General features: G+C 35.4%; 1 protein-coding gene across 2 annotated transcripts in view; it reads left to right on the top strand.

Annotated features, from left to right (window-relative positions):
* CDH7 (cadherin 7) overlaps positions 1–22038 on the top strand; it is a 116099-nt gene that overhangs the window by 592 nt on the left and 93469 nt on the right. The gene's annotated exons all lie outside the window — the stretch shown is intronic.

The raw sequence follows: 22038 nt of genomic DNA, 5'->3' as shown, positions 1-22038 counted from the left end.
AAATAATGCACATACTAACTTTATGCTTATATATGCTTTTCTGATACTTGTAATTTATTTTTTTCATTAACTTTTCTTTTCTTTTTTTAATTATTATGTTAATCACCATACATTACATCATTAGTTTTTGATGTAGTGTTCCATGATTCATTGTTTGCGTATAACACCCAGTGCTCCATGCAATACGTGCCCTCTTTAATACCCACCGCCAGGCTAACCCATCCCCCCACCCCCCTCCCCTCTAGAACCCTCAGTTTGTTTCTCAGAGTCCAGAGTCTCTCATGGTGAGCGCTGTGAATTGTGTAAGACTGCTTTTCTGATACTTGTAATTTAAAGACTGCAAAGTGAAATTATTGAGCCTATTGTCCCTCAATTATGAGCAATTCTGCCCACTTTTCTTAGTGGTGGTCTTGTTTAGATGGATCTGTTGTTTTGTTTTCTTTTTTTAGATTTTCCTTTCGGTTAAAAATGAATGGGAACAGAAGTCAGTTTCTAATTGGTATCAGACAAAAATGGACAGTTTGTGGTATGTGTTTGGGGGCCAAGTGGTAGCCAAATTGGGATGTTTTTTCACAGCTTCTTTCTGTGTGAATATTTGGGTAAGGGGATTTCCATTCAAGTGCTTTCTGAACTGAAGGGCCCTTTGAGAGAGCATGGCCCTACCATCCTCCTAACATGTTCCCAGTCTCTACTCTACTGCAGGTTTGCTTATGTAAACATTTCCCAAATTTCTCAGTTTGGTGCTCGGTACTGGTAAAGAGTTTCTAAGTAGCGCGCGCCGGCCAGATATCTATACATCTGCATTTCTGCTCTTCACTTGGCCAGTGTTTTGCGTCTCTTCCTGATAAAATGAAGCACAGCAAACTGATGAATTTATCCATGAGTGAATTTTCAACTTTGAATAACTGAGAAAGAATCTTTGTTATTTATTCCATGGGCCATTGTGTCATTTGAACACATCTTAAGGAAGAGTGAAAAATCTGTTTTTGTCGATGGGGTACCCACATAAGTCAAAGTAATCTTTATTATTTTATTCCTTTGATGCCTCTATATTTTATAAATACTGACTGATACTGTATTGTAAACAAAGAGGACCTGAACAAGTTAAAGAGTTTCTAGGGATGTGGATTAGGATGTTTTTGTGGCCCAGTGGTAGCATTTTTCTGCCCTAAGAAAGGATATGTAAGTACACAAGGGTTTTTGTGCATATATTTTTTATAGCCATTGTACCTTTTTTAATAGTACCATCACATAGACTGTGCATTTACTGCAGTTCTCTCTCAATCTCTCTCATTCATTTTCTTGTCAACAAAGTGAGAGCAATAATCATTATGCAGTGTTATTGACTAGGAATCAGGCCCTTAATTTCATTTATTTTTAATGCGTAGTTAACAGATTCATCAAACTTTTTTTAGTAGATAGGTATATAATATTCAATGAATTCATAAAGAGTCAGTAGTTATTGGGTGAAATCACACTTTTATGGGAATGTAAAGTTTTCTAAAGACGACTGAAATATTCCCGTTAATTTTGTTTTAAGTGGAGTTGCCCGAGTGGGGTTGACATTTTGAAACAAACATAATTTAAAATTTTAAAAACACCCTTATTTTAAATTTTAAAATTTTCACATCATAATTGAGAATGCTCATATTGAATCCCTGTAAGGCCATTTAGAATTACAAAAATGCATACCCCTAGGTGACTTAAATTCCAAATGCATATAAAGCTACTAGGCAATTCTATTGATATTTTTCTAAGAGAAATTGTGTGGTTTCTTGATTAGTGAAAGAGATATTCTGTGCTTTTCTTTCAATTAATCGGACACCGTCACTTAGTAGATTTTATGTGACAGGAAACAAGTTTGTGCTTATCTCTTGGCAGGCTGTATATTGGGAGTTCAATACTGTCATTCACAGTAAAAAGAATGTCCAGGATGGTAAATAGGTTAAAAACAAAACAAAACGAAAAATAAAGCCTTGATTGACAAAAACAGGCAAGTCCAAAAAAAGGACAGTAAAATAATTTGAGATGGAAAGGGAATTGATAGACACAAAAGGCTTCAAAGGAGCAATTTATATTTGCTTGGAAGGAGGTGGCAGAGAACTTGAATAGTTTAGATTGTCTATATGAGAGGATGAAATGATTCTTCTTAGGTTGGTGCTCTGAATAGAAAGTTATAATAATGACTTTGGCCTCTACATTTTCGATCACTTGGGTTATGTAGAATAAACGTATTTTCCTTTTTTTTAAATTGAGGGAGGAAATGGCTATGAACAAAAGTTTTCACAAGACCTAGAAAATGAAAAAAAAATATAAATGAAGATGTGGAAACCTGTAGAGGCAGATGTTCATGGGAAGAAAAGAAGGAATGCAATCATTACTTTTTACAGACATGTATTTAAACCTATACTAATTAGATGGTTGGACTCTTAGTCTTCCTGACAAAATCTAGTTACTTAATTTGGAAAATATAATGTCCTTGATAAACTTGATAGCTTAATTTGATCACATAATGGATATTACAGTGTGTGTTAAATTGACTACAGTTTCATTGTGGACTCTACCACTTCCTAGTAGTTGTAGAATTTGGGTTAAATTACCTAATATTACTAAAATTTACTTCATCTCTAAAATGGGAACAATGATACCTATAATTCAAGTCTCTTTCTGAGAATAAATGAGATAAAAATATTCGGAACATGTATTCATTTAACCTAGACATTCTGTTTATCTACTACATATTTTTTATAAGATGACCGCATTTGGATGATTTGTTGTATTATATGTCCAGTGTTGTATTTGTGATCCTTCAGGTGAAAACAGGCATTATTTTATGTACTAAGTAGTATTTAAACTTATTGCAGTTATTTAGGAGAATAGTCTGTGTTGGGTGTTGCTTAGAAAAACAGCATGTTTTTATATTTGTGTATGATTAGACTATGGCAAATAGTCTAAGCAGATGATTCTATCTTGAATTCTAATGTCAGAGAAATGATACCTGTAATTTTTAAGACCGTTAAATTTGGAGATCATATTTATGGCTGGTGGGCAACAAGATCAGTTAAATGACTATACAGTAAATAAAATATGGTCTTTAGGACATTGAGGATAATGAAGTCAGAAGATGCTGTGGCCTTATTATTTTGGCCAATTTACTGGGTCTAACATAATAAGTCAAGATCAAAGCAGAGCAGTCTGTTGAAGGGGACCAGGAGGTCTTCTAGAACCCTCACCAAGAGACCTTTATGGTATGCAATTCTGGGCTGTGTTAGAATTTGGCATTTATCATTAGCATCCCACCTTATTCTTGTGATACCAGCTAATAAACTCCTGAATCTAAATGTATAGACTTAAGGAAACAATCACTAGACATTACTGTGGCAGAACTTTTTGTTGTTGTTGTTATTATTGAGGCATAATTGATATATTACATTGTATTAGTTTTAGGCATACAACAAAATGGTTCAGTATTTCTGTGTATTGTGAAATGTCCACTGCAATAAGCCTAGTCAACATCTGTCACCTTACACTTACATTTTTACAATTTTACCTTTTCTTGCGATGAGAACTTTTTAAGATCTCTTCCCTTAGGAATTTTCAGATATGCAGTGGAAGATCATGAACTGTAGTCGCCATGCTGTGCAGAGTACCGTTTTAAAGAGTAACAGTGCGCCATTCCCCAAGAGTATTTCTTAATTACCGTCATTCCTGTTTTCTTGTCCTTTTACAGGGAGAATGAGGCAACAGAGTCCTTTCTTTTCCTCCTGTGACTTAATGCCTCCTGAATTGGCTATTTGAAGTACACAGGAAGTAGCCGTTTCTAGCCATCTCATTGCATCACAAGGCACTTTTCTAGATTAGTCTTTTCCTCACCTTGGCATTTCTCACTTAACGTCCCCTACTCATCTGACAAAAAAAAAAAAAAAAATGCCTAGAGAAGCCCATGGGCCTCGGCCTCTGTTCTGGGTATTATGCGTTTTTCATCTCTCCTACCATAATGGGCTGCCAGCGGATCCCTGCGCTCTGGGCTGTTACTTTCACTGAAATGTCTGCTTCTCTATCTGTTAACATCACTCTTGCCTTTTCTGCTACTCCCCCTTTTTCCCTCCTCATTCAGGGAGAATTTATACCTGTTATCCCATTCAAAATCAGATATATAGAAATGCAGAAATCCACTCTGCTTTAAATCTAAGCTTGCTGGAAAAAATAAAAAAAATAAATTTAAGCTTGCTGGAAAGTGTTGGTGAGCATTTTCAGTGCATTTAATTACACCTCAGCAGTATCTCCTACCAAGAGATTCTCTGTCTCCTGATAACTGAAGCTATGCTCAGTGTTCCAGAAAGGAAATTTTCTTCTTTTTTAAAAAAGATTTTATTTATTTCTGAGAGATAAAGAGAGAAAGAACATGAAAGGGGGGAGGGGCAAAGGGAGAGGGAGAAGCGGGCTCCCCACTGAGCAGGAAGCCCAATGTGGGACTTGATCCCAGGACCCTGGGATCACGATCTGAGCTGAAGGCAGACCCTTACCTGACTGAGCTACCCAGGTGCCCCCAGAAATTTTCATCTTGAAGATAGATTGTGTTTAAAAATTGAGTTCTGAATTAGATTCCGTAATTGGGCAAATTTATATTAAATACACAAAAAGAAAATAATCACAAATATTAGTTACTTAGGGAGGAACATGTTCATCATGGTAACATTTCTATTTTGTAGATTTGGGAGGGGAAAGATGCAAAAGTGTCCTCCAAATATATAGATTACTTAAGGCTGGCTCCAGTCTTAGAAGAAAGCAAATAGTTTGTTTTCCTTCTGTATATATGGAAAACCAATTTTCATACTATTTTTATAACCAAAGTGAATTAAGAAGACCCTTGTTCTTTTTGTTTCTTTACTGACAGAAATGTGGAACTCTTGTGGCTTCGAAAGGAATTTGCACATGTATCAGCTCTATGGGATACAAATAAGTTTAGATTTTTAGAAATATTCTTTTGGCAGTTATTTTTAGTTCCTATAATATCCAATGTAACTATAAAGTATTAAGTGCATTTTCTTCACATAAAATCAATAATTCAGAGTTTGTTTATTTCCTTTAAACTATGAGGGAAATAAAACATGTCAGATTTGCCACTAAAATGAAAAAAGCCTACTATTAATTCAGTCTAATATTGCTCATTTTCTCTTCAACGTTATCTTAGGTTAGAGATGAAGGTTATAATTACCAGAGGCTTTATCAGGTGAGACTGACTACACGGCTTAAAATGGAGGAAAGGAATCTTACAGTTATCAACCTAATTATAGTCAAACTAGATAGTCTAGATTAGCTCTAAATTTTCTGATTATGTTGATCAAAGTCATTTAAAAATGCTGTCATCTTTAACATGTGTTTTTGTTTGTACATATTTTACATGTCATACGTTTGGTGGTGGGAGAAGCAAAAATTAAAATAACATTCCTGATATACCATTGTGTTTTCACATTGTACGCATGCTGTTTTTAAGTGCAAAAGACGGGAGATAACCTAAAATGATGATATCGGGCCTTTCTGTGCTAAGTGCGCTGTAATTGTTTGACAAGCTTTATATGCAGGGCTCATTAATACAGAGTCGCAGAAATTGCAGCAGTCTCTGTAGCTCACCAAGATAAGTGACAGAATTAGGTAAATAGCAGGACAGTCACCGAGCCTTTGCTGGTTCAAGCATATATAGATAAGAACTATATTGGAAGGAATTTTATCCTAATCATTTTGCATGATTTATATTGATTATCTGTCATTGTGATTATGATCAGCAGAGAGAAAGCGTGGTTTGTATAAATACGCTTAACATTATATCCCCCAAATTCTCTTTGGCATGCTGTAAAGCTGTTTTGTGTTCTCTCTCTTCTTTTCTCTCTCTCTCTCTCTTTTCTTCTTCAAATACTTATCAAGGACCTATTCCATGATAGGAATCATAGTTTAAAAAAACAAAACAGGGGTGCCTGGGTGGCTCAGTCGTTAAGCGCCTGCCTTCGGCTCAGGTCATGTTCCCAGGGTCCTGGGATCCAGCCCCGCATCGGCTCCCTGCTCAGGGGGAAGCCTGCTTCTCCCTCTCCCACTCCCCCTGCTTGTGTTCCTCTCTCACTGTATCTTAAGATTTTATTTACTTATTTGACAGAGAGAGACACAGTGAGAGAGGGAAAACAAGAAGGGGCAGAGGGAGAGGGAGAAGCAGGCTTCCCACAGAGCAGGGAGCCCGATGCGGGGCTCGATCCCAGGACCCTGGGCCGAAGGCAGGCGCTTAACGACTGAGCCACCCAGGCGCCCCAAATAAATAAAATCTTTAAAAAATAAAAAAAAAATAAAAAAACAAAACAAAAAACCTCTTCTCCTTCATAAAATTTAATCTGTTTGATAAGCCAAGCAGGTAACCAGATGGCATTGGGAAGTAGTAAATTCTACAGGTAATCTACAGCTGTCGAGGTGGGAAAAACAGAGGAACTAATTCATGGATCCATGAACAAATGCTTGTATGAGGATACCTCTGTGATTTCATAATCCTTTTATACAATCTTCAAATCAAAGCAAAAAAAAAATCACTTTCGAAAGTAGGACAGAGTCTTTTAAAATTGTATTGGGGGAAACTTTATATAGTAGAAAGATCAGTAAATACAAACCCTAGGTTATACTTACAAGTTTCTCATTTTGAGCAGTGCTCTTAAAGCGTAATAAAATTTTATCCTCACACTGTAAAATGGAGATCAAGTAGGTGAACATTTAACACATTCTATTTTAAAATAATTTCAGACTTCCAAAAAGTTGCTGAGTACTGTTCCTAAGCCCATCTTCTCCAAATGTTAGTATCATTACATGAGGACACCTGCTATTTAAACCAGGAAATGAACATTGGTATAATACTATTTACTAATCTACAAATTGTATTCAACATTTTCTAATTGTTACAGTACTTTTTCTGATAGGAGCCTACCCAGTGCCACATCTTGCATTTATCTTGTTCCTTAGTCTTTTCCAGTTTGGGATAGTTCTTCGGTCTTTCATGGTCATTCTTGACCATTTGGTAGCATATTTTACAACCTAGCTTAGTTTCATGTTTCTTCCTAATGGAGACATTTTAAGTGATGTAGTTTTGCCAAGGATGCCACAGAAGGAATGCTGTGCACTTCTCAGTGCATTCTGTCAGGAGATATGGACGTTGATATATTCATGAGTAGTGATGTTGACTTTGGTTGCTTGGTTAAGGTGGTGTCTGCTAGATTCTTCTGAGAGTACATGTGAAGTTTTGAAATCTTGAAGGAGGTATAAAACTAAGCTGTCAGTATGAATTGGAATAAATACTACAACTCGTTTGAGGGGGGCTTATTGGCTGATGGTCCATTGTCCATTTTTAGGGATGAGGCGTGGATTCATCTGAAACGTGGGTCAAGTTTAAATCTATAATACCATCAGGTAATGTCCATAATTTTATATAGTAATTGATCTTATTTCTCAAAAGCACATCAATTTAATATGTTTCAGGGAAATTGATTTTTTTTCGAGCCCAGGCAATAATATTTTCTACAGTCCAGGATTCCAAGATGTTTACTGATCTAGAGTTAACAACAAGAGCTTTTTCCTCCATTGTTTATAAAATATAATGAACCATTTTACACTGGAAGGTGAGCCACAAATACTTAAACCTCATAATTGTACATAAACATTGTTTTAGAAAATAATAGATACTCAGAGTTCACTAACGTAGAAGAAGTAGCTCAAGAGAGTGCAATCGAATGTCATACATTTTAATATAGTCACAGGAGAGTTGAAATCTAAACAATGAATAGAATTATATTTAATGTTTGAAAAGATTTAGTAATGACAATTTCTCCTAATGATCCCTTTTAGAGGCTATAAAATTTCTGTTTCATGGTCAATGCTGATTAAATCTTCAGAGTTAGAAAGGAGCCATTCTCCTATTAGAAATGAGGTTATTGATACATTTGGAAGTAATATAAGTAGAGTAAGGGAACAATCATTAGAGCTATAATTCAGAAGGGTTAGAAAACAAATCTGGATGCTTGTATCAATTCTGAGAAGTAAATTTCTGGAAAAAATGTGAATAAGGTGTTTTAGGTCTATGAATATATTTTGTTTTCTTGCAAAGTATCAGATCATGTTGTGTTACTGCCAAGCTCTTTTAACATAGTTTTTGAAACCTTTACCTTTAAAATGGTGTGTATTCAAAAAAGAACAAATACACATACGGGGCTGTCAAATCATTTTATACCACTTACTAAAATTTAACAAGTCTTGAAACTGAATATGGTTAGAATAATAAGCAATGGTAGTAATGCAGAGATTAAATGGTATTTAGCCAGGACACAGAAATATTAAAAATGAACTGTAGAACTGAAATTTTCAGAATAAGGTGTACAAAAAGAACAAACTATTGAGAGTCTGGGAAGAAAGTATTTAGGACTTTCATTCCATTTTCTTAAAACTGTCATCCTTTAAAAATTCTCATCTTTGGTATATGAAATATACAATATACTTAAGGAGTTTTAACTGATAAAATTACCTTTTCAGACAAGTGGGATGACCAGTAGCCCATCCCAGAGGGGGTTATAAAAGAGATAAAGGAGTTTTGTATCCAACTGGCCTTACCTTGCAGGGCAATATTCCATTGAGCTAGTGTGGGCCCATGGAGTATTTGTTAGGTAGACCTGGAGCAAGATAGGCTCCAAAGTTAGTGGAGTTTACTTCTGCATCTCATGGCTTACTATTTCAGTATAAGGGAAGGTCTGAACACATCCCAGTATATGGCATCTAGAGAAAAGGAAATGGTCAGGAAAATACTCATGTTGGACTCAGCCAGCCTTAGGTCTTCTCAGACCAAAAGCCTGGGAATTATCCTTAGAGCTGTCACTACACAAGCAAAAGAGCGAATGAGAGAGATAGAGCCCAAAAGATGTGTATATGTGTGTTGGGGTGGGGGTAAGGGGGAACAAGATAGTACGGTAAGGCCATCTACGTTCCTAGTCAAGTTAGAATCCTTGTCTTCTGTAAGATAAAGGCAGAAGACTAATTTCTCAAGATGGGGCTCTGTTACCGGAATGGTAATTACAAGAACCAAAATGATTAACATCATTCCAGCAAGTTTTGTGTGTAAACAGTGTGCAATTATCTGATAAGAATGCTTCCCTTAGAATATTTACTTATCTTCTTAGTTAAAATGCTGACATGTTTTAAGGTATTTAACTGAAAACACACAATCAAGATTTGGACAACACATACATAATGCTCAACAGATGTGAGTTTGAAAGATTTGTGATGATCACTAGTGAAATTAGTCAAACCCTACTTAAATTAGATTTTTCTGATTTGTGAGTCATTTAAGGGTCCACATTGGAGCAGAATGTGTGTGGAGAGTAAAAGATTACACATTCTGCACTTGGTTTGAAATGACGAAGAAATAAAAGTCAGCATTTTCTTTTTCATAACATATTTGAGAAACTCAGTTCTGTATCTCACACCCACTCTATCCTTGACAGAGTTTATATAATTTTCTCAACTGAATCATAACAGAGCTGGATTTAGGCGGCTAACTAATTTTGCTTATTCAGGAGAAGCAGATACTGGTGAGTTATAGTCATTGGGACTCAATGTAATTATATATAAGAAAAGTGAAGCTACCATCAGTTAAAAATGATTGCTAAGGAATTAGGTGAGGAATATCACATGGCTGTCGCACATGGAGAGAGCTGATTTGTCATGCTAGTCACACGTGGAGTATATAAAGAGATACAAAGCCACATCTAAAATAAGTAACTTGAATTGTACGGCAGATACGCAACCTTGGAAATGGGCTTTCTACAAAGATTAGTATCAAATGATGGGATGGTATTATAAAGCTTGACATTGAAATTAAAAATACAAGCTTTATTGCAAAGGATAAGTTGTCTTTTTGGTTGATCATTATAACATTTGCAAATAGATTTTTACCTGTGGTATAACAGCTATGTTCAGTGAATTTGGGAGAGCAGTTGTGGAGTGTAATGATCTGAAACAAGACTCTTTTTCCCATTGATTAGGTCATTTGTTGGAAACATGAGTCCAATTGATTGTGGAAGATATATACAAATGAATGAAGAGGATTCAGGGTTAGGGTCAGAAGGAGGTGGTGCATTCTGTTTCAGATCCAATTAAGATTTCACAGTGGAATTTATGATGAAAAACATAGGGAACTAATATTCCAATTATTAATCTCTTGTAATACATATATTTTTTAGTGCTACTCTCTCCACGCTGTCAGTGGTTTCTGACTTATGTTTAAGTTTGATTCTCTGTAAACTCTGGGCACACTGACAAAGTCTAATTTTTCACAGTACTCCATTTTTAACTTTCTACCCTGAGCTGAAGGATATGTGGGAGAAATTGAAGCTTTAAGGAGGAAGGAGTTGAAGCTACTTCAGAGGATAGCTCTTTTTATTATTTTTTTTCAAGCAATGACCTCTCTTGGAATTTAGCAAAAACAAATTTTGTGCAATTTTGGTTATGAAATATGCATTATCACAAAGATTTTTTTGCAAATCACATTTCCTTAATAATGAAATCTAAATATTATATAAATATCAAATATTTTCATCAAAAAGAAAAATAATCTATTCTTTTTTAAAAACTTATTTTTAATATTAGAGCTGCCTGGGGCTTTAAATCTCATTCACTATAATCTCTTTCTGAATTCAGAAATTCTTATGCAGTAATATGATGGGTGATCAGGTAGCCGTAGGTCTATTTTAGTTGGGGCAGGAATGGTGGTAAAAACACACTTTTCAGTCATGTGAGCTGGGTTTGAATAGTGACTCCACCACTTGAGAATGGTGTGAAATTTAAGCAAATAACTTATTTTTTCTCATTCATTCACTTATAAAATAGGAACAACAATATTAACCTCACAAGGCTGTTGCAACCATAAAAAGAAGGATAGAATTAATACAAAAGCATACAATAAAGTATGAAAATGAGAGAGTGTATTTCCGAAAGTGAGTGAGCTTCCCGAGGAAAGAGATCTTATTCACTACAAATGTGGTGCTTGGATGTACTGGATTGACAGCTGTTAAATGCACAGGAAACTCACAGAAATGGGATGCACTGGAGGTGTGGTGAGAAGAGCTTTAGGACACTCTTAAATTTTTAGGAACTTGAGTTATATTTGGCTCTTAAAGTATTTGAAGGCAGGGGCACCTGGTGGCTCAGTCAGTTAAGCATCTGACTCTAGGTTTCGGCTCAGGTTATGATCTCAAGGTCCTGGAATCGAGCCCCACATCCTGCTCCACGCTCAGTGAGGAGTCTGCTCGAGATTCTCTCTCTCCCTCTGTCCCTCCCCTGACTCACACCCATTCTCTCTTTCTCTCTCAAATAAATAAATCTTAAAAAAATAAAATATTTGAAGGCAGGTATTTTGCACCCCCCAATTTTAAATACTTGAAAAGATTAACTTTATCTCAAGCATTTCATTTATGACATGATTTCCAGAATTTTCCTCATACTTTGCTTGTTTCTCAGTGTCTCAACATATGACAATCAGGATTAAACTTCACTAATTTATAACTGATCCAGTCATTTCAAAACAAGAAAAATGGAGATTTTAATTTCCCTCAGTATGAATTCTGCTGTTAACACAGCTATAACTACATTACTTATAATTGTTAGTATTGTTATTAGAATGATCATCTCTTGAAGAAAATGCAAAAAATTGGGGTTCGAAACTAAACATATGATCATAAAGTAGCGAATACACAAAAGGAAGCTATAATAAAATTGAATATTAACTAAGAAAGCCAAAATTGATCTCTCTGAATACTGTTTTCCTCAGAAAAATGTTAAATGAGGAGCCTGGTAACTCCTCTTCCAGAGCACACTCTTCAAAACTTCTGCACAGGTTATCCATATTGGCTTTCTTATACCCTTCCCTTCAGGTGTCTCTGCATTCTTCTGTCGTTTTATAAGTTAAAACGATCTTTTTCATACATTCCAGGCAGAGAGACAGCTTATCACGTTGTTAATACGTCCCACAACTATGGGGCATTTTCCACATGTTACTGAGTCCAATGCATCTAAGTGAACACCATTCCCTCAGGGCTGTCAGTGCGAGTGTCTAAAGCTACACCAATTCTCAGACCACTTCCAGGATACAGTCCACTGGTAAGACGTGAGGCCCGAGAGACAGGCCTGATCTGAATGATGGTTCTCCCATCCTGATGACCCATGGTCATGGATTTTGCCACCTCTCTAATTACTAAGATGGCCTGACCCTGCTCTAAAATCTGCCATAACCCAGCAGAAGGAATAAATAAAGAGAAAAAAGGTTGGGGGAAGGAGATAGTTTACTTTGGAGCTGTCTGGAGTGTTCAGTGTTAAAGATAGAAGGAATATTTCAGTTTTCTGATAAACATGTAGAGGATAAAAGGAAACCAGGATGAGAGGATATATTACCTAGTATGAGTGGTAATGAATTGGTAGATTATGCAAGTGCATAGAGAGGAAGTTTAGCCTAGTTGTTAAATCCTACCTCAGGCTCATAAGTCAGGAAGATCTGAGTGTGAATCTCAGCCTCACCATTTAGTTAGAAATTAATGGTTCTGTCAGCTTAATCTCCATTAAAATGGGTTCATAATAGGCCTTATGTAATCGTTGTTAAAACTGTAAAGTGCTTCATGTTGGTACATGGAAAACATTAAGGGTTATCTGTTATTGTTCATAATCATGATACAGGGCGCCTGGGTGGCTCAGATGGTTAAGCGTCTGCCTTCGGCTCAGGTCATGATCCCAGGGTCCTGGGATCGAGTCCCGCATCGGGCTCTCTGCTCCTTGGGAGCCTGCTTCTCCCTCTGCCTCTCTCTCTCTCTCTCTCTCTCTCTCATGAATAAATAAATAAAATCTTAAAAAATAATAATAATGATACATATTTTTACTCTGCTTTCAATCTCTACTTTCTATAATTAACCTGAGTCAGGTGTTTTCTTTTTAAAGAATATATTTTTTAAAACAATCTGTAGTCTAAGGAGAAAACAGATAAACCTAAGCAGGATTCATCACATTGTCATACTTTGTGACCACAGACAAGTCCTTTAAATTACCTCTCCTTATTCTTTTACCTATCACAAGGGGACAGTAAATAGAACCTCCAATGGGTGACATCTGTTAAAGTGCTTTGAAATATATAAATTATTAAACTTTGAAGTTATTTCTGATGGGAAGAGTAATTACTAGTTATATTTGTAAAATATTAGGGTAGGAACAGAATTTGTACCTCATTGATAAATAATACTTTGATATGTACCATAAAAATGCTTTCAGGATTTGACTGTTGTTTTAAATATTATATATTCAGGATCAAATCAGATTTAAAATTACATAAGACGACTTTTCAAACCACACATTTGCAGAAAGGGCAGAGCACACACACACACAGGATTGCTTTATTCTCATATACTTTCCAAATCCAGAAAGCTCTCTTTGAGTGTTTCCAAGGAGCCAGGAGATTCCAGTATCATTAGGATTCTACTGAATAATAGTGATGCTTGATAGAACTAGATAAATGAGATTGCTTGTTAATCTCTGCTATTTTTTGTTTTTAAGATGATAACTTAGGTCTGAACTTCATCTTTATTTGGTCTGAAGTTTGGCTCAAACCTATTATTTGGGTTTACCTATTCTCATTGAGTTCTGAATTCAGAAACTGAATTTGACTAATTCATTTTAGTTCCAAAAATGGGACTCTTTTTAAATACCTCCAGCCTAAGGATTGAGAATTAGTGCTGCTTGCAGAACATTTTTGGAGTAGTAAAATTCTGACACTTTGAGAGAACATCTTGATATAATTTGAATATTTGTCTAAACAGGTATTTTTTTTCCCCTTCATGTCATTAGATAAATAAAGAGAAACCAAAGATTTTACAATTCTGATAGTTTCACCAATGTACAGGAGGTAGGATAGAGAGCATTCATATTGGGAAATACAGCCAGCTTTTAGGAATTGCCATTGCAGAGGAGTCTGTTCAGGCAGGCAGGTGTTCTAGAATATAATTAAAGAAAACCCAGAGGGAAAAAGAAGGACAGAGGTTATTTTCCTCCCTTTTTTATAAATTAAAAAAAAATGAAAGACAAGATGTTGAAATAAATCATCCAAAGAATATGTGATACAAAGGGAGAAGGGCTTCCTTAAATAGAGTTCAACAATGTAAAGCTGAGGAAATGTTTCTGTAGCTAAGTATTTTTTTCATGTACAAAAATAATCATGTCTGCTCACTACATCCTAAATGAAAGCCATGTGAGGTTTAGGAAAAGTTCTATACAATCTGACCATGAAAAACCTCAAGGTTTCTAGATAAAATGGATGCTAAACTCGCCCAAAAGCTCATAGGTTGCTTATTGTACGATGTTTGCAGTGAGGCTAGCTTATAGGTGAAAAGGAACATTTCTCAGGCTGGAGCAAATTTATCCATTCAGATGGATAAATTCATGTTTTATCCATGCAAATACAAGCATCTAGTTGAATGGAGAGAATATGTTACCTTAGGGTAATTTCTTTTTTCTTTATCCCCTGCCATATATGATGTGATAATTCTAATAAATCACACCCTGCTCCCACCCACCACCAGAGTATAACAAGTATTCACCTTAAAAGTAAGTACATAGTTTTTGTATATAAAATTTATAATTAAATAAAAATGAATTTTATAAAGTTAAAGTAAGTACATAAAACATGACACAATAATGTAAAAATAAACGTACGCAAGATTATTCAAGTGTCCCTTTTGTTGGATTTGTAACAATGTCTGCCTAGAGAAACAATTCTTTACTCACATTTGTTTTACTTTTGATTATATCTCATTGAAATGTGTCATCAGCCATTCAGTGATTTTCATCGGTATTTTTCAGGGAGTCATTGACTTTTCCTTTATATTTACTTTATGCTGATCTACAATAAAATGCTATAGCTAAGTGTTTATCATTTTTATCAAGCAGTGGTACTGGGCTGATTCAATAGCACATTAATATAGACCTGCAGCAAGAAAACTGGTTTAATTTGGTTCCCAGGAATATGTACTGTCCTTTGTCTTTTTATTCTACCCATAGAACTTGTGTGAATGAGAGTGAGCACCTCTTTAAATGTTGTGCCCTCAGTGCTCTGGCTCTCAGGGAAACAAAGGGCAGGGTTAGTACTTGCCTAAAACCGAGAGTGAGTTTGTCCTTAAATTGTGTGCCCTTAACTGCCTTACTTGCTTCCTGTTAGGCACAGCCTTTTGGCTGAGAGGCAAAGAAGAGGACTTTCCTCTCTTTCTCTATACTGATTCAGTTGCACTAGTATAGTATCCATTTGAGTCACATATGGTCCTCACCAATACTTTTCGGAAGTCAGTGGAGCTGTAAAGTACAAGCAGAGAACTGCTTAAGATGTGATAGAATGGGAAGAATTGATAGCCTCTTTCAGTGTTCTGGAAGGAACATCTGCCAAGTTTTCCTTTTGTCTCATGGCTACACCATTGATATTTTATCAGAGAATTGACATTGAATCCTCAGATTTGATGGTGGTACTTAGTACCCTTCACTTAAATTGGCCCTGCTCAACCATTCGTTTTCTTATATATTTCAGATGTGCTGAATTTTATGGCAACAGTTAGTAGATGATAAAAAATAATTGAGAAACGTTGATTTAAGTAAGAAATCAGGTTAATAACATTTAAATTTTTCTCTGAAATAGACTAATATAATCTGACCATATGTATAAATTTTATGTAAATATATGCAAATGTACATATAACTATTTTTACTCTAAGCATTTTATGTACTATTTGAATGTGATTTCTTGGTTTAGAGCTATTTCACAGGAGAAAAAATAATTTTGTGTTTACAAGTCAACCTTTCAGATGTTTTAAAAGGCGATGTTTTCAGAAGGAAGGAAATACAAAATAGAATATGCAATTCAAGCTCTTTTTACTTTTACCTTTTCCACTTCCTTTTCTCGCTTTCCTCTATTCCTCTTTTCCTTATACTTCCTCTATCACATTTTAATATCTGACACTTAAGAGGAGGAGCTAGTTTCTTAAATAGGGCAAAGGACCTTTTTTCTATTCCGTTGATTTTTATCTGTAGGTAGAAATAGAATTTAAGGATAACAAGTTTTAAAGTGGAACAAAATTTTCTGTTGAGTGAGTGGTTATGCATGTTCAGTTAATTCTTATTATTTATGGTAATTATGTTCTATAAAATTGCCATGAATGCTGAATTAGAAAATACTGAGCCGTTGCTCCTGGGGGAAATATAGGGTTAGGTTCTTGTGAGCCTCTGGTCACATTTTCATCCTGTGATCAACACACAACTTTGTTTTATGTGTTTTTGTTTAAAGACATCTAGATAGATAAATAGATAGATGGATGGATGGATGGATGGATGATCGATGATCCATTAGGATTGAACACATGACCAATAGCACTGTAACTCATGCTTTAACAAAGCTTAACTAACACACATATTTTTTTTCCCTAAGGCACCTTAGCCTTCTTGTTAACACTAGATAGCACTTCAGCAGTACACAAGGTAGGGGGTGTATTTTAAACAGCAAAAGCACTAATAAAAAGCATAAAAATATGAACATATGGCATTACATAGATTTGTAAAAGTGCATTATACAATATGAGAGCTGAAACAGGAAGGCAGAGTGTTGGGTATGGATGAACAAGGAGACTCAAATTTTTTGTTGCTCTGCACATGTCCATGAATGACCAAGAACAAATGCATTTTAGTGAGTAGGTGAGTTCACAAATATGGATCTGGGATATTGAAGATCCACTATATCTATTCTAGCAAAGAGGGTATGCATGAGTCCTATTTTGAGCACAATGCATGAACAGTTTAATATTAAGTTATTAGGCAACTAATCCCCACAAGTAAATAAACCAGAGGAAAAGTAAATTGATAATGATGAAGATAAATTAACAGTAAAATAATTATGAAATGAGTAGCAATAGTTGAATATTCTGAAAAGCTCAAAACATCACTGACAATATAGCATCCTTTCTGAAAATGGTATGATTTTCAGTTAATTCTATGCACATATGTGACAAAAGAGGTTGGCAAAAACATTGTGCTGTTTCATGGCAACCATGTTTCTTATAGAATGCTGAGTTAGAATCCATAAATAATAATTGCATCCTAACTTTTGTTTATAAATACCAAATTTATTTAGGTAATAGTACTAACCCTTAGTGGTGCAAAAGGTTTCTATGGATAATTTAATGGTACAGAAATTTCTATGGAAATTATGACCCATCTCTTTATGGCCACTCAGGAGAATGTTGGTGGGCTGAAGAAAACAGCTTGAGGATCACTGACTTAGACATTGCAAAGAGTGCTCACAAATGTCTGATGTCATATTTTATCAGTTTGGTCTTTTTGTTGGAAATCCGGAGCAGAATAAGTTAGGCAACAGTGGTATCAGCTGAAATTGCAGATGGAGAAAGACACCAAGTGTATAATGGAGCTCACACCTGGTAGGGGACACAGGCAAAATTAAATAAATAAAAATAAAGAGTATTGCAGAAACTGATACATCATGTAGAGAAAAATATATAAAGGAATGGGAATAAAGACTATCAATAGAGAGGTTATAATTTTTTAGAAGGGTGGTCAGCTTTACTGAAAATGGTATTTTTACAAAGTCCAAGGGGAGATGCAGAATGAACCCAGTGGACACCCAGGGAAAGTAAATTCCAAACAGAAAACAGCAAGAGTAGAGACTCTTAGCTGAGAGTGGCTGATATGTTTGAGGAAATAAAAATGACTACTATGGCTGCCTGGAGTGAGCAGCATGTGATAGCAGAGAAGAGAAGAGAGGGGAATCAGATTATCTGTCTGGCTCTATAATTCCTGTTAGGTTTCTTTGGTATAACAACAATGAACTACAGTTCGAATATTCTATGAGAAAATAAGTCCTAGGAAACCCATCTCTATGTCTGCTGTAGAGAGATTATCCTTAACATGCCAGGATGCTTAGAACTTAATTTATTACCAAGTTTTGGTAGCATCTTTTGATTCCTTATTACTTAATCATTTTGGGGGCACATTTGGTATTCTAATGTTGCCCTTGCTGTTTGTTTATGCTATCTCATTATATCTAGTACCTTTATGAGCCGCCATAAGTCTCTTCTAGAACAAGGTATTCAGTATATAGGTAGGTAGAGGAATAGATAATAAGGAAATTGAACTTGTGTTCTTTTATGATATTTGCAGCAACTGCAGTTTGATTAATGGCTTTTGGATTGATCTTTGGTTAACTAGAATTTGGTTAATTTATTACAACAATCCAATTGCAAAGCAACCCATTTAAACTATGATTTGACTGAATCTAATATGTTGTATGTAGTCTAATTTTTATGAAACTAATTATTAGAGAACCCTGAATACATTCAAAATAAGCATATGTGTCATATATATGTCATTTAAAAATACACATATTTGTATTGGACCAAAGGGACATGTATATAGTTCTCTATAGAAATATCATGAAAACAGGATCATCTCCTTAAAGTTTGCTGCCAGTCTGGTAGAGAAGATTATATACTGTCTTTAGTTCAATTTAGTTAAAATATGTTTGGTTAAAATGATAGCATGAAATTCATTGTCTCAGTGTTGAGGCAAAATCTGGTCATTTAATAACCACATTCTCTAACTCAAAATACTTATTTGTAGAAAATTCAACAGTAAATTCTTAGCCAACATTTTAAGACAACTGTAGCCAATGTAGTAGATATTATATATAGGAGTAAATATAAAACCCTTGGGGTGGGGAACAAATGACAAAATTTAATGAGAAATTATCTAATGGTGTTTAGGGAACTTAGTTTATATCATTTTCCTAGTGGCATTAATTTTAGAGTTCATGTATACATCATGGATGGAGTACTTACTAATTTTATTCTGATGTTGATACTATCTAAGAAAACATGAAAATTATGATGGTGAAGTATTATGATTTAGAAGGAGATTTATTTCTGGGGTGCATGGGTGGCTCAGTAGTTTAAGCGTCTGACTCTTGATATCATCTCAGGTCATGATCTCAGACTCGTGAGATGGAGCCCTGCTTTGGGCTCTGCCCTGGGCATGGAGCCAGCTTAAGATTCTCTCTCTCCCTCTCCCTCTGCCCCGCCCCAGCCAGCTCGCATGCTCTCTTTCTAAAAAATTTTAAAAATAGGAGATTTATTTCCTACACAAGGAACAAAGAACAAAGATTACAACAGAATTAACTTTTAAATATGCAAAATAAAATTTGTAATCATAAAGAGAGCAACAAAAATTTTAAATACCATATTATAGTAAGATACTGAACATTCACTTTAAAATGTGCTATAAATAATTGTAGTGTTCATTGCAACTACATGTTTCTCCTCCACTGGCATGCAAAATCTTTGGTTCCCTAGGTCCAGAGATGTGACCTAGCATAAAGTAAATGGTGGTCGTTAATCTGAGTTAAAGCTGCCCCTTAATATGGTTATAACATTAATAGGTAATGATGAAATTTTCATTGTAGCATTTAACACATATTCAGGCTTGTGTTTCTACAGTGAATGTACCTGATTGTATAATGGAGATTGATGAGGAAATAATTTTCAAGCTAAACATTTTGATATGACCTATGACATTTCAGGAGCATACTTAACATTGGAAAAAAAAGTGATAACCAGGAGAAAGATACGAGTTTTGTGGGTTCTAAAGCTTCATAAGGAAAAATATATATTATATAAAAAATTGTTTTTGGATATTTTACAAAATTATGATTACATTGCCGGTCCAACTTCCCCACAGTGTCTGCATCTTGGGAATGGCTTGTACAGGTACAGAGCCCTAAATCTTAAGGTGCATTAGCTTCAGAATAAATCCACCTTTTCACAGCAAACCATAAATCGTTACTGAAAATGTTTAATTGATTATATTAATATATGTCTGTGAAGGGACTGGTTTCTTGTTCAAAACAATGTTGTAAAAGGATAACTTTAAGGGTCAGTACATCTCTGGGTCAGATAATTTCCTTGGTTTCCTGCCCCTCAATGAAAACCTATTATTTCTGACACAAGCCTGTCATACTTTGTTTTTGCTAAAACAATTTAAGGGTCATTATCATAAGCAACATTTCTTTGATAATGCAGGTCAAGAGTCATGCATAAAATACTTAGAAAATTTTTATCAAAACTTAATTTTAGTAGAGATTTGATATTTATACATATGCATGTATATGTAGAAAGAAAGAACTTTTCTGGCAAAACGTTTTGTTTAATTGATGTTTTGAATCAATTAAATTGTGCCACGTATATTTAGGTGCCTATGGGTTTAAGAAGGATTACTCAAACTTGGATTTGGAGTAGCATTATCAACTGTTCTGCATTTCTGTGGCTACCGGGGCTTTTACCATGGTGACAGCTGCTGGGGCTGATGGTAGAGGTGGTTTTGGTGTCAGTTCAATGTACTTTAATAAGAATTTACAGAGTCTTTGCCATTCCTTCTACAAGATATACAGGAGTATGCTTAAAAGCATGAAGATGGAGAGTAGTTTTCAAATATCAGCAACACATTTTAAGAAATTCATAGTCTAAATTTCAGGAGATTTGGGCTAGGTGATCAGGATATAGACAGAAGAACAAAATTAGAGGTGCTTTAGTTTTGGAATCTGTGCCGTGAAAGACTGATATGCTGTTCAGATATATAAAGGCAGGAACAACAGTGTAATAAGGCAGAACTATAATTACCTGTTTATTGGACTGGCTCTTCTCTTGCATGAACTCTTTGAGGGAGGATCTGTGTCTTTCATTTTTTACATTCTCAGCACTGAGCAGATGGTCTGATGTAAGTATTTTTAAAATACATTACACAGATGAATATAGCTAAGAAACTACAGTTTCTAAGTAGACTGAGACTAATAGGACTGTGCACTCAGGAGATATGTAGGTAATGTATTTCCTAAATAAGTTGGTGAAATTCAAGGCAAAAGAAGTAAGCAGTTAGTGTGAAGAATGGAGAAGAGTAAATCACATTTGCTTTTTAGCAGGATACATCTTGGCAGGACAAAAATACTGAAATCAAGAAGAAAGGCAGATATTAGCTGTAAGGATTTTTTTTCAATATTTTGCTGAACTCTGTCCTTTTGAACACACTGAAAATAAGCTTACATAATCAGGAATTGATCCAGATTCATTAAGTGGACAGTGCATTAAAGTTGAAGTATCTGGGCAGGGGCTGGTTAGGTGCAGAGGCTCAGCTCAAACAGGCACCCAGAATAATAGGTGGTTATTTCAATAAACATTTATTAAGTACTAATGCACACAGTTTCTACCCCTCAAAAATCCTTGAACAGAGTGGAAGTTTTTATTACTTACAGCTATTTCTACCATGTGCCAAAGTCTACATTATTGGCTCAAACCATTAAAGAGGTTTAAAGACCAAAAAACATAAAAACAGGAAAGTACTTGGAATCATCATCACTTAATAGTTGGCTTTTGGGTGCTTTATGGAATCTATTCATCCTATATAACACATATAGTATCTGAAATTAAAGGTGGCGCAGGAGGGGAGAGAAAAAGAAAGAGGGAGGGAAGGAAGAATGACAGAGGAAACCCCTATCTGCCACATTATATGTAAAGTCTCTCTGTGTAGCTGTGAGCCAACTGGTGTGGTATGAGCAGGTGTATGTATAAATGCTCTAGCTCAGAATGCATAGGGGCCATATGCCGTCTGCTCAACTAATACAAAAGCTCGGGTTTCTGGGGGCTCACAGCCTCCTGAAGTCACCACCTCACTGACCAGCTAGACTTTTCACATCATGCTGCTTGCCAGACACGTGTTTAATCTGGAGACTAGCATAGTGAAAGCTATTTTTGTGTGTCCTGAAATGGGAAGAAAGAGAAGCAGAGTAGGACCTGCTTTCACTAAGATGCAAGTCCTAGTGAGTCTAAGATGGTTAGGTGGTGAGAGTCAGTCTTCAATAAGAATCTACTCAGGACAGTTTCACCTTAT

This window comes from Mirounga angustirostris, unplaced genomic scaffold, assembly GCF_029215605.1.
Source record: "Mirounga angustirostris isolate CCGP_5_RB_7025 unplaced genomic scaffold, mMirAng1.0.hap1 SCAF_14, whole genome shotgun sequence".
Classification (NCBI taxonomy): Eukaryota; Metazoa; Chordata; class Mammalia; order Carnivora; family Phocidae; genus Mirounga; species Mirounga angustirostris.
This window is presented reverse-complemented; position numbering and strand designations above follow the sequence as displayed.